This window comes from Hemiscyllium ocellatum, chromosome 20 (assembly GCF_020745735.1).
Source record: "Hemiscyllium ocellatum isolate sHemOce1 chromosome 20, sHemOce1.pat.X.cur, whole genome shotgun sequence".
NCBI classification, from domain to species: Eukaryota; Metazoa; Chordata; class Chondrichthyes; order Orectolobiformes; family Hemiscylliidae; genus Hemiscyllium; species Hemiscyllium ocellatum.
Genome location: NC_083420.1, coordinates 22,770,206 through 22,785,199, shown reverse-complemented (window position 1 = coordinate 22,785,199; position 14,994 = coordinate 22,770,206).

Genomic DNA, 14,994 nt, shown 5'->3' with positions numbered 1-14,994 from the left:
GCTCCTTAAAAAAATCTTATTAAATCAGATGCCACCACGTTTCAGGTTGAGCTTTCCAGATCACAACACTACTCAGACTGAAAATAATTTGCCTTGTTTCCCTTCTAGATTTCTTTAGAACAATTTGTAATCCCTGGACTCAAGTTGTTGGTTCACTCTCCAGAAGGAATATTTTTGCCTCTTTTCTGTAAAAAAAACCTATTAAATGCACAGTAAGTATGAGATAAAAATACAGCAATTTGACTGGACAAGGCAACTAAGCAATTACTTTTCATGCTTCCCCATTTGAGCAATATCTAACCAGAAATTTTACAGTTTATTTGCTATTAAATTTGAGACAAAGACTTCTCAAGGTGCCAAAGGAAATGGGGCACAGAAATGCAGCATTAGAATTGTTAAAACAAGCTATCAGTTCCCTCATGGTTTCCTCTTTCACAAGAACATGGGATCATTGTGTCCTCACTCTCATATTTTGGATTATATCATTTTCACTTGTAATAAATCATTAAACATGGCGAAACCCACAGGTCAGCAGATTATGTAGTGAAACAGTATCGCCTACGTAAACTTTTAAAGCCAGCAAAGCAGGTGAGAAACCAGTATTGTGGTTACTCATCCTCCCATCACTCTAATTGTTTGCAAGGCAACACCATGTATTGAAACAGGCTCAATGTTATTAGAGAGCATAGCATCAAATGTACCTCTACATGAAACCCGATAAGGAGAGTCATTCTTCCATGTAAAGGTTTTAATCCTGCATTTTTCTATGACACTAGAGCTGGAAGGTTATGAAGACTGTTAATACATATTTCTTGCACCTCTACTTTTTGACAAGAATTCTTACTTTGATTTTCTTGCAGAAACAAAGAATATTTGCAATGACCTTGGAAGTGACGACATATGTCAGGGTGTTCCACGGTTTAATGCATACAAGGATTGCGGGACATTGTCAGTGTCTTGTCTTTCTGTTCCAAGTTTCAGAATTAACTAAGAATCCTGACAGTATGGATGTAGACAGTCCAATTGGAATATATAATGCTATGATTAGGATTAATGCAGACATACAAAACTCATGGATGTCTTTAAAGTTTATAAGGAATTCTTCATTGTCTGTAAATTGTTGACATCAGAGAAGAGGGTGATTGAAGAACAAAAAGCATACAGAAATCTGAATTTTTTTTTCAAAAGCTTACATTTTTGATTGCAAAGCCTGCAGCTCAACTCAAAATAGCACAAATTTTATTTTAATTAGAAATTAATTTAAACTGGATTTAGCTATTCTAAGTAATGAGGAGTCATATTATAATGCACCATGTTCTATTCACACCTCATCCCCATGCTCACTGGCTTACATGGGCTCCCAGTCTGATAAGTTCTTGATTTTAAAGTTCTCGCTTTGTTTTCAAATCCATCTAAAGCCCTCCCTCTCTCTCTCTCTATCTCTATAACCTCCTACATATCCAAAATCCTCTGAGATTTCTGTGTTCCACTCATTCTGGTCTCTCTTATATCCCCAGTTTCCTTCACTTCATCTTTGACACTTGTGCCTTCAGCTGCCTGAATCCAAAACTCTCTGGATCTCTTCGACAGATAGAGAGAAGAATGACGCAACAGAAGCATTTGCAAACAAGCACATGAATTTTTAAATTTGACATATTGACCGATCAGGAGCCAATGTAGGTCAGAAAGCATATGGGTGAAAGGGATTTGGTGCAATTTATTACATTGGCAGCAGTGTTTTAAATGGGATCAAGTTTAAGGAGAATGGAAAGTGAGAGACCAATCAGGAGGGCATTAGAATGTCAAGTCTCTAGGTAACTAAAACATGGATTGGGTTTTAGCAGCTGAAGAGCTGAAGGGCAGGAATGAAAGATAACTGTAAAAGTTATTTAAAGATGGCGCAACGTGAGGCAAATTAGTCAGACAACAGAAAATAGAAATGTTTTCTAATCAGCATTATTATAGAGTGTACAGCCAGTGAATAAACCAAGGAGAGATTAGATAACATGACAACAAAATAGAAGATCTTAATATAAAAAATGTATAGAAAAAGCATGTTTTATTCTTTTTTATTTTAGCTCTAGTGAGTTTATAACAATTGTCCATGATTCTAAGCAATATTATTTTACAAATAATTGTCCATTGCTTTGGGTTAATTACTCTTTTCAAGATAATTAGACAATAACATAGAGCAATCAATTTAGGATCGGCAGTCAGTCTTGCACTGTGATGGACTTGCATGGACTGGTAGCTACATATATTAATATACTAGGCTCCATACGTTGCAGATGGAAATAATATTTACAGTCATTGCAAATACAATTTAAAACTTTACTGAAAATATTAATACGGTATTATAGAAATACAGAATTAAAAATGCAATTGGAAAAGGAAATAAATTGTGCTATGTGGTTTAGTAAGCAATACAGTAATTCAACTAAAAACAACATGGATGAATACACGAATACCTGCTCAAAGAACAGCAGACTTAAAGCAATATTAAAATAATACAGATTTAAAATACCATATCAGTAGTAATACTAATCAGCACATTGAGAAGAAATAGTAAATACTTCCTAGCAGATTTAAAGGATCAAAAAGGACACAAGATTGGATTTCATGGAGACAATGTTCGACAAGGTTCCCCATGGGATATTGGTTAACAAAGTTAAATTTCGTGGAATACAGGGAGAACTAGTCATTTGGATACTTGCTCAAAGGTAGAAGACAAAGGGTGGTAGTGGACGGTTTTTTTCAGACTGGAGGGCTGTGACCAGTGGAATGCCATAAGGATCAGTGCAGGGTCCGCTACTTTTTGTCATTTATATAAATTATTTGGATGTGAGCTTAAGAGGTGTCATTAGTAAGTTTGCAGATGACACCAAAATTGGAGGTATAGTGGACAGCAAAGAAGGTTACCTCAGATTACAATAGGATCTTGATCAGATGGGCCAATGGGCTGAGGAGTGGAATTTAATTTAGAGAAATGCGAGGTGCTGCATTTTGGGAAAGCAAATCTTAGCAGGACTTATACACTTAGTGGTAAGGTCCTTGGGAGTGTTGCTAAACAAAGAGACCTTGGAGTGCAGGTTCATAGCTCCTTGAAAATAGAGTTGCAGGTAGATAGAATAATGGAGAAGCTGCTTGGTATGCTTTCCTTTATTGGTCAGAGCATTGAGTACAGGAGTTGGGAGGTCATGTTGTGGCTGTACAGATCATTGGTTAGGCCACTATTGGAATATTGCATGCAATTCTGGTCTCCTTCCTATTGGAAGGATGTTGTGAAACTTAAAAGGATTCAGAAAAGATTTAGAAGGATGTTGCCAGGGTTGGAGGAATTGAGCTATCGGGAGAGGTTGAATAGGCTGGGGCTGTTTTCCCTGGGCCGTCGGAGGCTGAGGGGTGACCTTATAGGGGTTTATAAAATCATGAGGGGCATGGATAGGGTAAATAGGCAAAGTCTTTTCCCTGGGGTGAGGGTGTCCAGAACTAAAGGGTTTAGGGTGAGAGGGGAAAGATATAAAAGTGATCTGAGGGGCAACATTTTCACGCTGAGGGTGGCAAGTGTATGGAATGAGCTGCCAGAGGATGTGGTGGAGGCTAGTACAATTGCAACATTTAAAAGACATTTGGATGGGTATGTGAATAGGCAAGATTTGCAGGGATATGGGCCGGGTGCTGGCAGTTGGGCCTAGATTGGGTTAGGATATCTGGTCGGCATGGATGAGTTGGACTAAAGGGCCTATTTCCGAGCTGTACATCTCTATGACTCTATGACAATACTTAAGAAACAGCATTGCCTCAAAATTAAACATGAAGACTGAAGGTAAGTAAATGAATACGTTATTAGTGTACTGAATCAAATTGTAGATTATGTCATTAATAGACTAAATATCAATGAGAAAACAGGCACATTTGAATATATCCTGAAACATTTGCAGACTGGATAATAAATAATGCAACTGTTTCAACACAATAGCTGACATCAACTTCCTTTTTCTTGTTTCAGGGTGATGCTCTGACCAATCAGAGTCAATTTGCCTGGTTTAAAAATTTTAAAACCTGTCTGTTAACTGTCAACCAACCTTAATGGCTGCATTTTTCATGGCAACACATTTACCAATCATTCTTGGTTGGAAAGTTAAACTTTTTGGTCTAAGCATTGAGAATCTCCTTGCTGGCCACCCACATGATTTACCTAATGTTCTTGCCAATGTCCACATCATTGGAAAGATTCCACCCAATGTGTCATTTTGCAGCAATATTTAAACTCAGTTTCTTTCTCCATAGACGAGGAGGTGCAGTCTCATATTGTCAAATTTAATGGCAGAAGATGATTTTTAGTGATGGCTTTAAGACAGAGGTATCAAAACCACGTTGAACAGCCTATGTCCCTTCAAAGGACACTTACGTTGGTCAACCTGACAATAGTTTATGCTGTAAGTTATATGCTTTAATTGCCAATTATCTCTTAATAAATAAAAGTGCAGCACTCCCTCTGCACTGCAGTGTAAGCTAGACTTCCTGAAGTGAAACTTAAATTATTGACAACTTACATTTGTATAAAGCCTATAATGTAATAGACCGTCTAGGAACACTTCACAGTTGTGTTAAGAATTTTGACACTGAGCCCCGTAAGGTGATACTGGGATGACTAAACGATTGGTAAAAGAAGGAGGTCTTAAGGAAACTCTAAAAAGGGGCAGACATATAGTGAGGTTTGGGGCCTAAATAGTGAAGGGACAACTCTTAATAGAGTCATAGACACATAGAGATGTACAGCACGGAAACAGACCCTTCGGTCCAACCCGTCCTTGCCAACCAGATATCCCAACTCAATCTAGTCCCACCTGCCAGCGCCCGGCCCATATCCCTCCAAACCCTTCCTATTCATATACCCTACCAAATGCCTCTTAAATGTTACAATTGTACCAGCCTCCACCACTTCCTCTGGCAGCTCTTTCCATACACATACCACCCTCTGCGTGAAAAAAGTTGCCCTTTAGGTCTCTTTTATATCTTTCCCCTCTCACCCTAAACCTATGCCCTCTAGTTCTGGACTCCCCAACTCCAGGGAAAAGACTTGCTTATTTACCCTATCCATGCCCCTCATAATTTTGTAAACCTCTATAAGGTCACCCCTCAGCCTCTGATGCTCCAGGGAACACAGCCCCAGCCTGTTCAGACTCTCCCTATAGCTCAAATCCTCCAACCTTGGCAACATCCTTGTAAATCCTTTCTGAACCCAGAGAGTGGTGGGTGTGTGGAATGCTCTGCCCCAGAAGGTTGTGGAGGCCAAGTCTCTGAATACTTTCAAGGAAGTGTTGGATAGAGCTCTTAAGGATAGTGGAATCAAGGGTTATGGGGATAAGGCAGGAACAGGATACTGATTGAGGATGATCAGCCATGATCATAATGAATAGTGGTGCTGGCTCAAAGGGCAGAATGGCCTACTCCTGCACCTATTGTCTATTGTTATTGAACCCTTTCAAGTTTCACAATATCTTTCACATAGGAAGGAGACCAGAATTGCATGCAATATTCGAGCAGTGGCCTAACCAATGTCCTGTACAGCCGCAACATGACCTCCCAATGATGATTATAAAACATTTACAAAGGTCAGAAATAGAGGAATGCATGGATCATAAAGGTTTATAGGGCTGAGAATATTACAGGGCAAGGGAACAGTGAAGTCACAGAAGGATTTGAAAATAAGAATGAGAATTATAAAATTGAGCCATTGCTTTATAAGGAACCAATGTAGATCCACAAACACAGGGGTGATTATTATATGTTTGAATGCCAGTAAAGATGCGAACAGCTCGAGGTTTGGATAACTTCATGTTTACAGCCAGAATTGCATTGGAATAGTTAAATGCAAAGGTAACAAGGACACAGAAGAGAGTTCCAGCAGCAGACGAAATGAAGTGAGACTATATCATTGTATAACGGTGCAATCTGAGAACCCTGATATCCACTGTCATACTGAGGCTGGTAATGTTATCAAATTAGACAAGAGGAAGTCAGTGTAGGAGAAATGTTTGCCAGTAGGTGTCTAAAACCAGGAATTTTCCCAAAATAAGCTGAGATTTATTGGTCTGCAGGTCCTTTCAATTATTTTAATGAACGTCTTGAGGAAGGGGAATCACAATCACTCATTTGTAAATTATTCATTGGGTAATGAACCCAGTCAAGTGTTCGATTTGGAGGTAGCTGAGCACTTTGGTGATAGTGGCCACAATTCGGTAATGTTTAGTTTAGTGATGGAAAGGGATAGGGGTATCCACAGGGCAAGAGTTATTGCTGGGGGGAAAGGCCATTATGATGCTATTCACCAAGATTTAGGAGCATTAAATAGGGAAGGAAACTGCAGGGTATGGGCACAAATTACTCAAGGAACAGCTACTGTCAGTTGTCAAGCAACAGTATCTGTCAGGCAGGGAGGAAGTGGTCAAGCGAGGGAGCTGTGCTTTATTAAAGAAGTTAAATCTCTTGTCAAGAGGAAGAAGAAGGCTTATGTTAGGTTGAGATATGAAGACTCAGTTAGGGTGCTTGAGAGTTACAAGCTAGCCAGGAAAGGCCTAGAGAGAGGGCTAAGAAGAGCCAGGAGGGGACATGAGAAGTCATTGGCAGATAAGATCAAGGAAAACCCCATGGCTTTTTATAGGTATATCAGGAATAAAAGAATGACTAGAGAAAGATTAGGGTAAATCAAGGATAGTAGTAGGAAGTTGCACATGGTGTCCGAGGAGATAGGAGAAGCACTAAATGAATATTTTTCATCAGTATTTACACTGGAAAAAGACAATGTTGTTGAAGTGGCTAGACAGGATTGAGGTTCACAAGGAGGAGCTGCTAGCAACTCTGGAAAGTGTGAAAATAGATAATTTCCCTGGACTGGATCAGATTTATCCTAGGATTCTCTGGGAAACCAGGGAGAAGATTGGCTTTGGCTTTGATCTTTATGTTGTCATTGCCTACAGGAATAGTGCCAGAAGACTGGAGGATAGTGAATGTTGTTTCCTTGTACAAGAAGGAGAGTAGAGACAACCCTGGTAATTATAGACCAGTGAGCCTTACTTCAGTTGTGGGTAAAGTGTTGAATAAGGTTATAAGCGAGAGGATTTATAATCATCTAAAGAGGAAGAAGTTGATTAAGGATAGTCAACATCGTTTTGTGAAGGATAGGTCCTGTCTCACAAACCTTCTTGAGTTCTTTGAGATAGCGGCCAAACATGTGGATGAGGGTAAAGCGATTGATGTGATGTATATGGATTTCAGTAAGGCATTTGATAAGATTCCCCACAGTAGGCTATTGCATAAAATATGGAGGCAAGGGATTGAGGGTGATTTAGTGGTTTGGATCCGAAATTGGCTAGCTGAAAGAAGACAGAGGGTGGTGGTTGATGGGAAATGTTCATCCTGGAGTTCAGTTGCTAGTCGTGTACTGCAAGGAACTGTTTTGAGGTCACTGCCATTTGTCATTTTTACAAATGACCTAGATGAGGGCATAGAAAAATGGGTTAGAAATTTGCTGATAACACTAAGGTTGGTGAGTTGTGGATACTGCTGAAGGCTGTTGCAGGTTACAGAGAGACATAGATAAGGTGCAGAGCTGGGCTGAGAGATGGCAAGTAGAGTTTAATGTGGAAAAGTATGCGGTGATTCACTTTGGAAGGAGTAACAGGAATAAAGAATACTGGGCCAATGGTAAGGTTATTGGTAGTCTAAATGTGCAGAGAGATCTCGGTGTCCACATATATATAGATCCTTGAAAGTTGCCACCCAGGTTGATAGGGTTGTTAAGGAGCTAAACGGTGTGTTAACTTTTACCCATAGAGGGATTGAGTTTCAGTGCCATGAGGTCATGCTGCAGCTGTACAAAACTCTGATGCAGCTGCATTTGGAGTATTGCGTACAGTTCTGGTCACTGCATTACAGGAAGGTTGTGGAAGCTTTGGAAAGAGTTCAGAGGAGGTTTACTAGGATGTTGCCTGGTATGGAGGGAAAGTCTTATGAGGAAAAGCTGAGGGACTTGAGTCTATTTTTGTTAGCGAGAAGAAGGTTGAGAGGTGACTTAATTGAGACATATAAGATCATCAGAGGGTTAGATAAGGTGGACAGTGAGAGTCTTTTTCCTCAGACGGTGATGGCTAGCACGTGAGGACATAGCTTTAAATTGAGCAGTGAAAGATATCGGACAGATGCCAGAGGTAGTTTCTTTACTCAGAGAGTAGTAGGGGCGTGGAACGTACTGCCTGCAACAGTAGGAGACTTACCAATTTTAAGGGCATTTAAATTTTCATTGGGTAAACATGGATGAAAATGGAATAGTGTAGGATTGATAGACTTCAGATTGGTTCCACAGGTCGATGCAAAATCGAGGGCTGAAGGGTCTGTACAGCATTGTAATGTTCTATGTTCTATTTACATCTGATGGAACTAGCTGCCCCAACTAGATTAGCAAGTTACTTTGTTGAATTAAATAGAATAAGTATATTCTCTCGGTGGTTGCGAATATGTGGAATTCTTTACCACGCTGTAGAGGCTGAGTCAATAAATATGTTTAAAGTTGAGACAGATAAATTTTTAATCAGTAAGGAAATCAAAGGTTATGGAGAGAAGGCAGGAAAGTGGAACTGAGGACTGTCACGTCTGCCTGATGACATTGAATAGCAGAGCAGACTTGATGGCTTGCTTCTCCTCCTATATCTTATGGTCTTATGTCAAACAAGCTGTTGGTTATCAATTGCGATGAATTGCACAATTTGGTAAAAAAATCATTCCATAATGGAAAGGATTTATCTCCCTCAAGGTTTTTATCAATTAATATTAACTTTAGGGTCAGTGGTCAGAAAATTGCCTGGATATAAAGATGAAGAAGTGTTAATACAAATGGAAAAATAAATAGTATGTTCACATGGAGATTGCTTATGGTCTACTGAGGAAGACCGAGCATGAGGCCACAGTCTATGTCCTTACATAGTAAAAATTCTACAGAATGTGTCTATACAATAGATGGTTTGACCTCCTTCTGGTGACAGGAAACGGGAGCCAATACTGTATCTGAGTCTTGTACTTACACGTGGGGGGAGAGGAACTGTCACTGGTTGAGATTTTGACTGAATTTCTTTTTTAATTGGCACAGAGGTATGCTGTCTGTCAACTAAGGATGGTGAGTGAGCTGCTGTAGCTAGAGGGTCAAACAGAATCCCTTCAGCTTGGGAGAAGCAGCAACCTGCTGTAAATGGTAAGCCTCTTCAATAGAAAGGTGTCTTCTCAGCAACTTATTTTTTAAAAAATGTAATTAAAAACCAGAAAGGTAGTCAGGCCATCCCTATTTGGGAGCAGGTGACTTTGAACAGTTGCTGTCGTGTGGTGAATCCCTCATCAAGGTGGCCTTTAACTGTGTTCCCATAGGCAGGCAAGGAGACCCTGTGGGCCCTGGCTTGGAGCACCACTGATGTGCTCCTGGATGTCTGCTTCTGTACATTAATTTGAACCATTTCCCCTCCACCCATTGCCTTGGGAAATGAGGGGCTGACAGGAAAATCTATTATCCAGCCATAGCAAGTCTCTTAAAGAGCTGAATGTAATTCCTCCTTCCGGGGGAAGGGCACTATTCTGAGGCCCTGAAACTGTCAGGCAAGATGGCCGACGTAGTGGACAGGGTTGAAAAACTGACACACTGGCCAACCACGTAATTAGTGGGTTCCAACCTCCCCTTTTCCTAATCTCAACGCAGCCTGAAAATTCTGCAGTAAATGCGGGCCGTTTGTAAGCACATAGAAATCAGAACACAATAAAATGGGCAATAATGAGAATGTGCCCAAGAAAATTGCTGGATTGACCTTGGACATGAGGATATGAGGGAAATTGTTGCTGTGAATGTCTTGGTAGGGTAGATCATTGTAGGGTAATTTAAAAAGTGTGTCACTGATAGAATGTGGAAAAGTACAAAGAAAGGGCAACTTGAGATGTAATTTCTCAGCTCAGCTAATATTTTCTGTCACTTATCAGCTGATCTTAATGTGGAAAAAAGACGTCATGGAAAGTCAAAAATGTCCCACGTCCTTCTTGCATCAGATTTTATCTTCCTCACTTGGCAACTCATCAGGTGGTAATGTACCGATTACTGGAGGGTGTCAAATTATTGATTCAATGAAACATGAAATGTCTCCTGCAATACAATTGTTTATCTGTCTATCAAACTGTTGTAGCTTCACTGCTTTATCTAATAACCTGGAATAGAAAGAGCATTGGAGTTTAATCTGTCCAGATTTAACTCCTTTTTTTCTTGCTTGTTTACTCTTCTTTTGCTCTCTGAAACAATTTTTACCGATGGGTAAAAATTGCCTACTCCATCAGATCTTGTTTATTTGTGTGCACAATGTCAAACTCACCCCACCCTGTCACACAATGTCCGGGGGCAGATGGGAAAAACCTATTCAGAAAAGGCAGATATACTCCAGTAAAAAAGGAAGCAGCCAAGACTGTAATGCAAAGTCCATAATCTGATTAACCTGCAATTTCCTGTTTGCCATATATTTCTGAAACAAGTTTGCTTCTTATATTAATTCCATCTCACAATACAGAGATCTCTCCAATTGTCTGTTTCTTCAGATTCTCCATCTTCCCTTGAATATTTCCAATATCTCATCAACCAAATTTCCACCACTGATGGATTCAAACCACAGGAATCCCATTCACAACCCTTCATAAACATAAAGACCTCAGGTAATGTCCTTCTGAGCTGCAAATGTGTTGCTGGTCAAAGCACAGCAGGACTGGATGCTGCCTAACCTGCTGTGCTTTGACCAGCAACACATTTGCAGCTGTGATCTCCAGCATCTGCAGACCTCATTTTTTACTCGAAGATAATGTCCTTCTGATTCATACTTCTCCAGTGGAAATAGTCACAGTCTCTCCAATCTCTATTCATAACCCTCTGCTGTTTTAAAAATAAATATTTGCATTTATATAGCACCATCCATAACCAATTTGCCCTTAAAGCACTTTACAATCAATAAAACACTAGTCACTAGTTGGAGTTTAGTTAGCCTGTTGGCTGGACAGTTAGTTCAAACTGTAGGGTGATGTCACCAGTCTGGGTTCACTTACTACACCAGTTAAGGTTAACATGAAGGCCCTGCCTTCTAACCTTACCACCAGTTATCTCTTGTGAGTGGGACTATGGTAATTTCTTTAGTTGCTAATGTAATGTCGGAAACATGGAAGCCAATTTATATGCAGCAAACTCCCACAAACAACAATATACAATATTTGTACAATCCGTTTCATCACATTGATTGTGGGAAAAGTATTGATTGAGGAGAATGCCAGAGACAACTCTACTATTCTTCAAAGTAGTCCCATGAGAGGTTTCACATCCCACTGAGATGGTGGGTTGACTCTGTTTAAGTCTAATCTGAAAGACAGCACTCTGACAGTGCAGCTTTTCCTTAGGCCTGCACAGGATCACTGTCCTCAAACCTTGAGAGTGATACAGAATCCACAACTTGCCTGATACAGAAGTAAGAGTGCTACCCCTCACTGAGCCACAGTTGCCATAAAGCAGATAACTTCAGAAAAAGCATCCTGCAGTTTATTCACTGAGTAGCTAGGAACAACACTCACCTTAAGTTGCATGTACAGCTGTTCCAATGTTCTGTGCACACTATTGAGCATCGGCACATTGATTCCAGCATTGGCTTCTGGTTCTGGAAGTCACTGCTATCCATTGGACCTTAAGGGCTGTGTGGCCAGACAGAAAAGTGGATGGACCGCTGGATTAGAGAAGTTTGGAGTGGAAGCTGGAGGGAAGGATGCCTCAAGTTCAACTCCTCGTCCAGAACTAAGTTAGCTGATTTCAAATGATGACAATCTGGTTGGGGGCAATAGAAAGTCATCCTCAGAGAATCTTGAGATGGATTGTGAGGTAAGGAGGTGGTGCTGTCAGGGTCATGTCAGTGGACTAGTAATCCGGGGACTTTGCCTAATGTTATTCAGAACTAGGCATCCAGAATGCTGAGGGTTGTAAGTCTTTAGGATTCCCTTCCTCAAAAGGCAGTGCATGCAGAATATTGAAATATTCTTAAGACAGAAGTGGGTAGATTATGGAATATCAAGGTGATAAGAGATTATCAGGTAGATGCAAGAATGTAGAGTTGAGGTTAGCTGTGATCTTATTAAACTGCCAAGCAGGCTTAAAGGGCAGAGTGGCCTATTCTTTTTTCTTGTAAGTAAAAAATGAGGTCTGCAGATGCTGGAGATCACAGCTGAAAATGTGTTGCTGGTCAAAGCACAGCAGGCCAGGCAGCATCTTAGGAATAGAGAATTCGACGTTTCGAGCATAAGCCCTTCATCAGGAATGAGAGAGAGTAGCCAAGCAGGCTAAGATAACAGGTAGGGAGGAGGGACTTGGGGGAGGGGCGATGGAGGTGGGATAGGTGGAAGGAGGTCAAGGTGAGGGTGATAGGCCGGAGTGGGGTGGGGGCGGAGAGGTCAGGAAGAAGATTGCAGGTTAGGAGGGCGGTGCTGAGTTGAGGGAACCGACTGAGACAAGGTGGGGGTAGGGGAAATGAGGAAACTGGAGAAATCTGAATTCATACCTTGTGGTTGGAGGGTTCCCAGGCGGAAGATGAGGCGCTCCTCCTCCAGCCGTCGTGTTGTTATGTTCTGCCGGTGGAGGAGTCCAAGGACCTGCATGTCCTCGGTGGAGTGGGAGGGAGAGTTAAAGTGTTGAGCCACGGGGTGGTTGGGTTGGTTGGTCCGGGCGTCCCTGAGGTGTTCTCTTTTTTTCTTGCTGTGTACTCACAGGCTATGTGGACATGGGTTTGACTGCCGCAATGGCAAGCAGTGAAATTTGAATTCATTATAATCTGGATTTAAAAACTAATCTAATGGTGTTGATTAAAATGCATCTGATTCACTCACATCCATTAGGGAAGGGAATCTACGAACTTTAGCAGTCTGGCCTACATGTGACTCTAGATCCACAGAAATATGTTTGACTCTTAACTACCTTCTGAAATGACCTAGCAAGCCATTCAGTTCAAGGGCACTTGAGATGGACCTTGGCAATGATGCCCACATCTATCAAGGAATAAAAAAAAGTGGCCAATCCACTAACAGCACTTGTTATAAATTTTATTTTCTGTGCTGCCATTAATATAATGTCCATCATGCAAGTTCCCTTTGAGGGAGGACACAGAAAATATGTAACATATTTTTGCTCTTGTGTGTCAGCCGTGGCTTATTTAGTAGCAGAGTCTAGGTTAGAGAGGTGCTGGAAGGGCACAGCAGGTCAGGCAGCATCCAAGGAGCAGGAAAATCGACATTTCGGGCAAAAGCCCTTCATCAGGATCAAATTCCTGATGAAGGGCTTTTGCCTGAAATGTCAATTTTCCTGCTCCTCAGATGCTGCCTGACCTGCTGTGCTTTTCCAGCCCCACTCTAATCTAAACTCTGATCTCTAGCATCTGCAGTCCTTGCTTTTGTTTAGTTAGTAGCAGCCCTATCCTTAAGTCAGAAGTTTATAGGCTTACATCCCATCCTAGCCATATAATTCAGGCTGATGCTCCACTGAGTGGGATGTTAAACTGAAGCCTCCTCTGCAATCTCAGTTAGATATGTAAAAGATCCAGCAACATCTGAGGAATACTTATATTGGACTCAAAACAGTAACTCTGTTTCTCTCTCCACAAATGCTGCTACACTTTCTGAGTATTTCCAGCATTGTCTACTTTTATTACCAAAGAACACAATCTGATCATTATGATTTTGGTGTTGTCGGAGTTTGCCACATACAAATTGACTGCAGTGTTCCCAGTTTCATGAACGAGTACTTAAGTACTTTGCTGATTGTAAAATGCTAGTGATGTCCTGAGATTATGAAAGGCAAGGTGCTATAGGAAAGCAAATTTGTGTTGTATGAAAGTGATTGCTTCCAAAGATCAGTGCCAAGAATCGATAACTAGTTACTGTTAGTGTCTTTTACTTTGATGGATATAATCATATTTCAGTTTTTCTTCTTAGCTCTCGAACTGACCATGTTCATCATTTCCAATTCAGCAACACAGTTGCCTGATAAGGTTCACAAGGGCCAATTGACATTTCATTGACACGAGTGTCCTATAATAAACGTAAAGTCATGAGCAAAATGTCTTGATTTGCAACTATACATAAAAACACTATGTTGACACATGGAACTGGATTGCCTCAAGGTTAATGACCACTAATCAGTTCTAACTTTAGAAATCTAATAGATTCTTTAGTGAAACCTTTCCCAGCAATCCAAGTAAGCATAGTCTTTGAACTACCTATTAATTTAGTCACCCCTGAAAGAATTCCCGTAACGTTGTGAGGTGCAACAAATGTTTTGCAACTGCTGTAACACAGGAACAGGAGTAGGCCATTCAGTCCTTCAAGCCTTTTCTACCATTTAAAGGCTAATCTGTGGCCTAACTCCATATACCTGCCTTTGGCTCTGATCCCTTAATAACTTTGTTTAACAGAAGAATAACTAGCTTAGATTTATAGCTAACAACTGATCTCACATCAACTGCCATTTGTGGAAGAGATTTCTGAATCTCTACTCCTAAATCTAAATCTTTGTATGGAGAAGTGCTTCCTAATGTCTCTCCTGAATGGCCTAGCCTAATTCTCAGACTGTGTCCCTTAGTCACTCAGTTGTTTCCTCGAGGAATCATTCCTCCCAAATGTGAGCATTCATCAAAGGATGTATAACAAGCTTAAGTATAATGACAGGAGTTGCACCCAACTGGTTATCAGAATACTGCAAACTCTAATAGTAAGTTCCAACAGTCACCTTCATTCCGAAGTGTGCTATGTCTTTTGGATGCAGGCAGAGGCTGTTTCATTCTTCTCACATCCTTCTTATCCAGTAAATGGTGCACATGACAGTGAAAATCAGATGAATGGGCAAGGTCTTGCAATTAAATCACATGATTTGAGGTGACATTGGGCTTAATT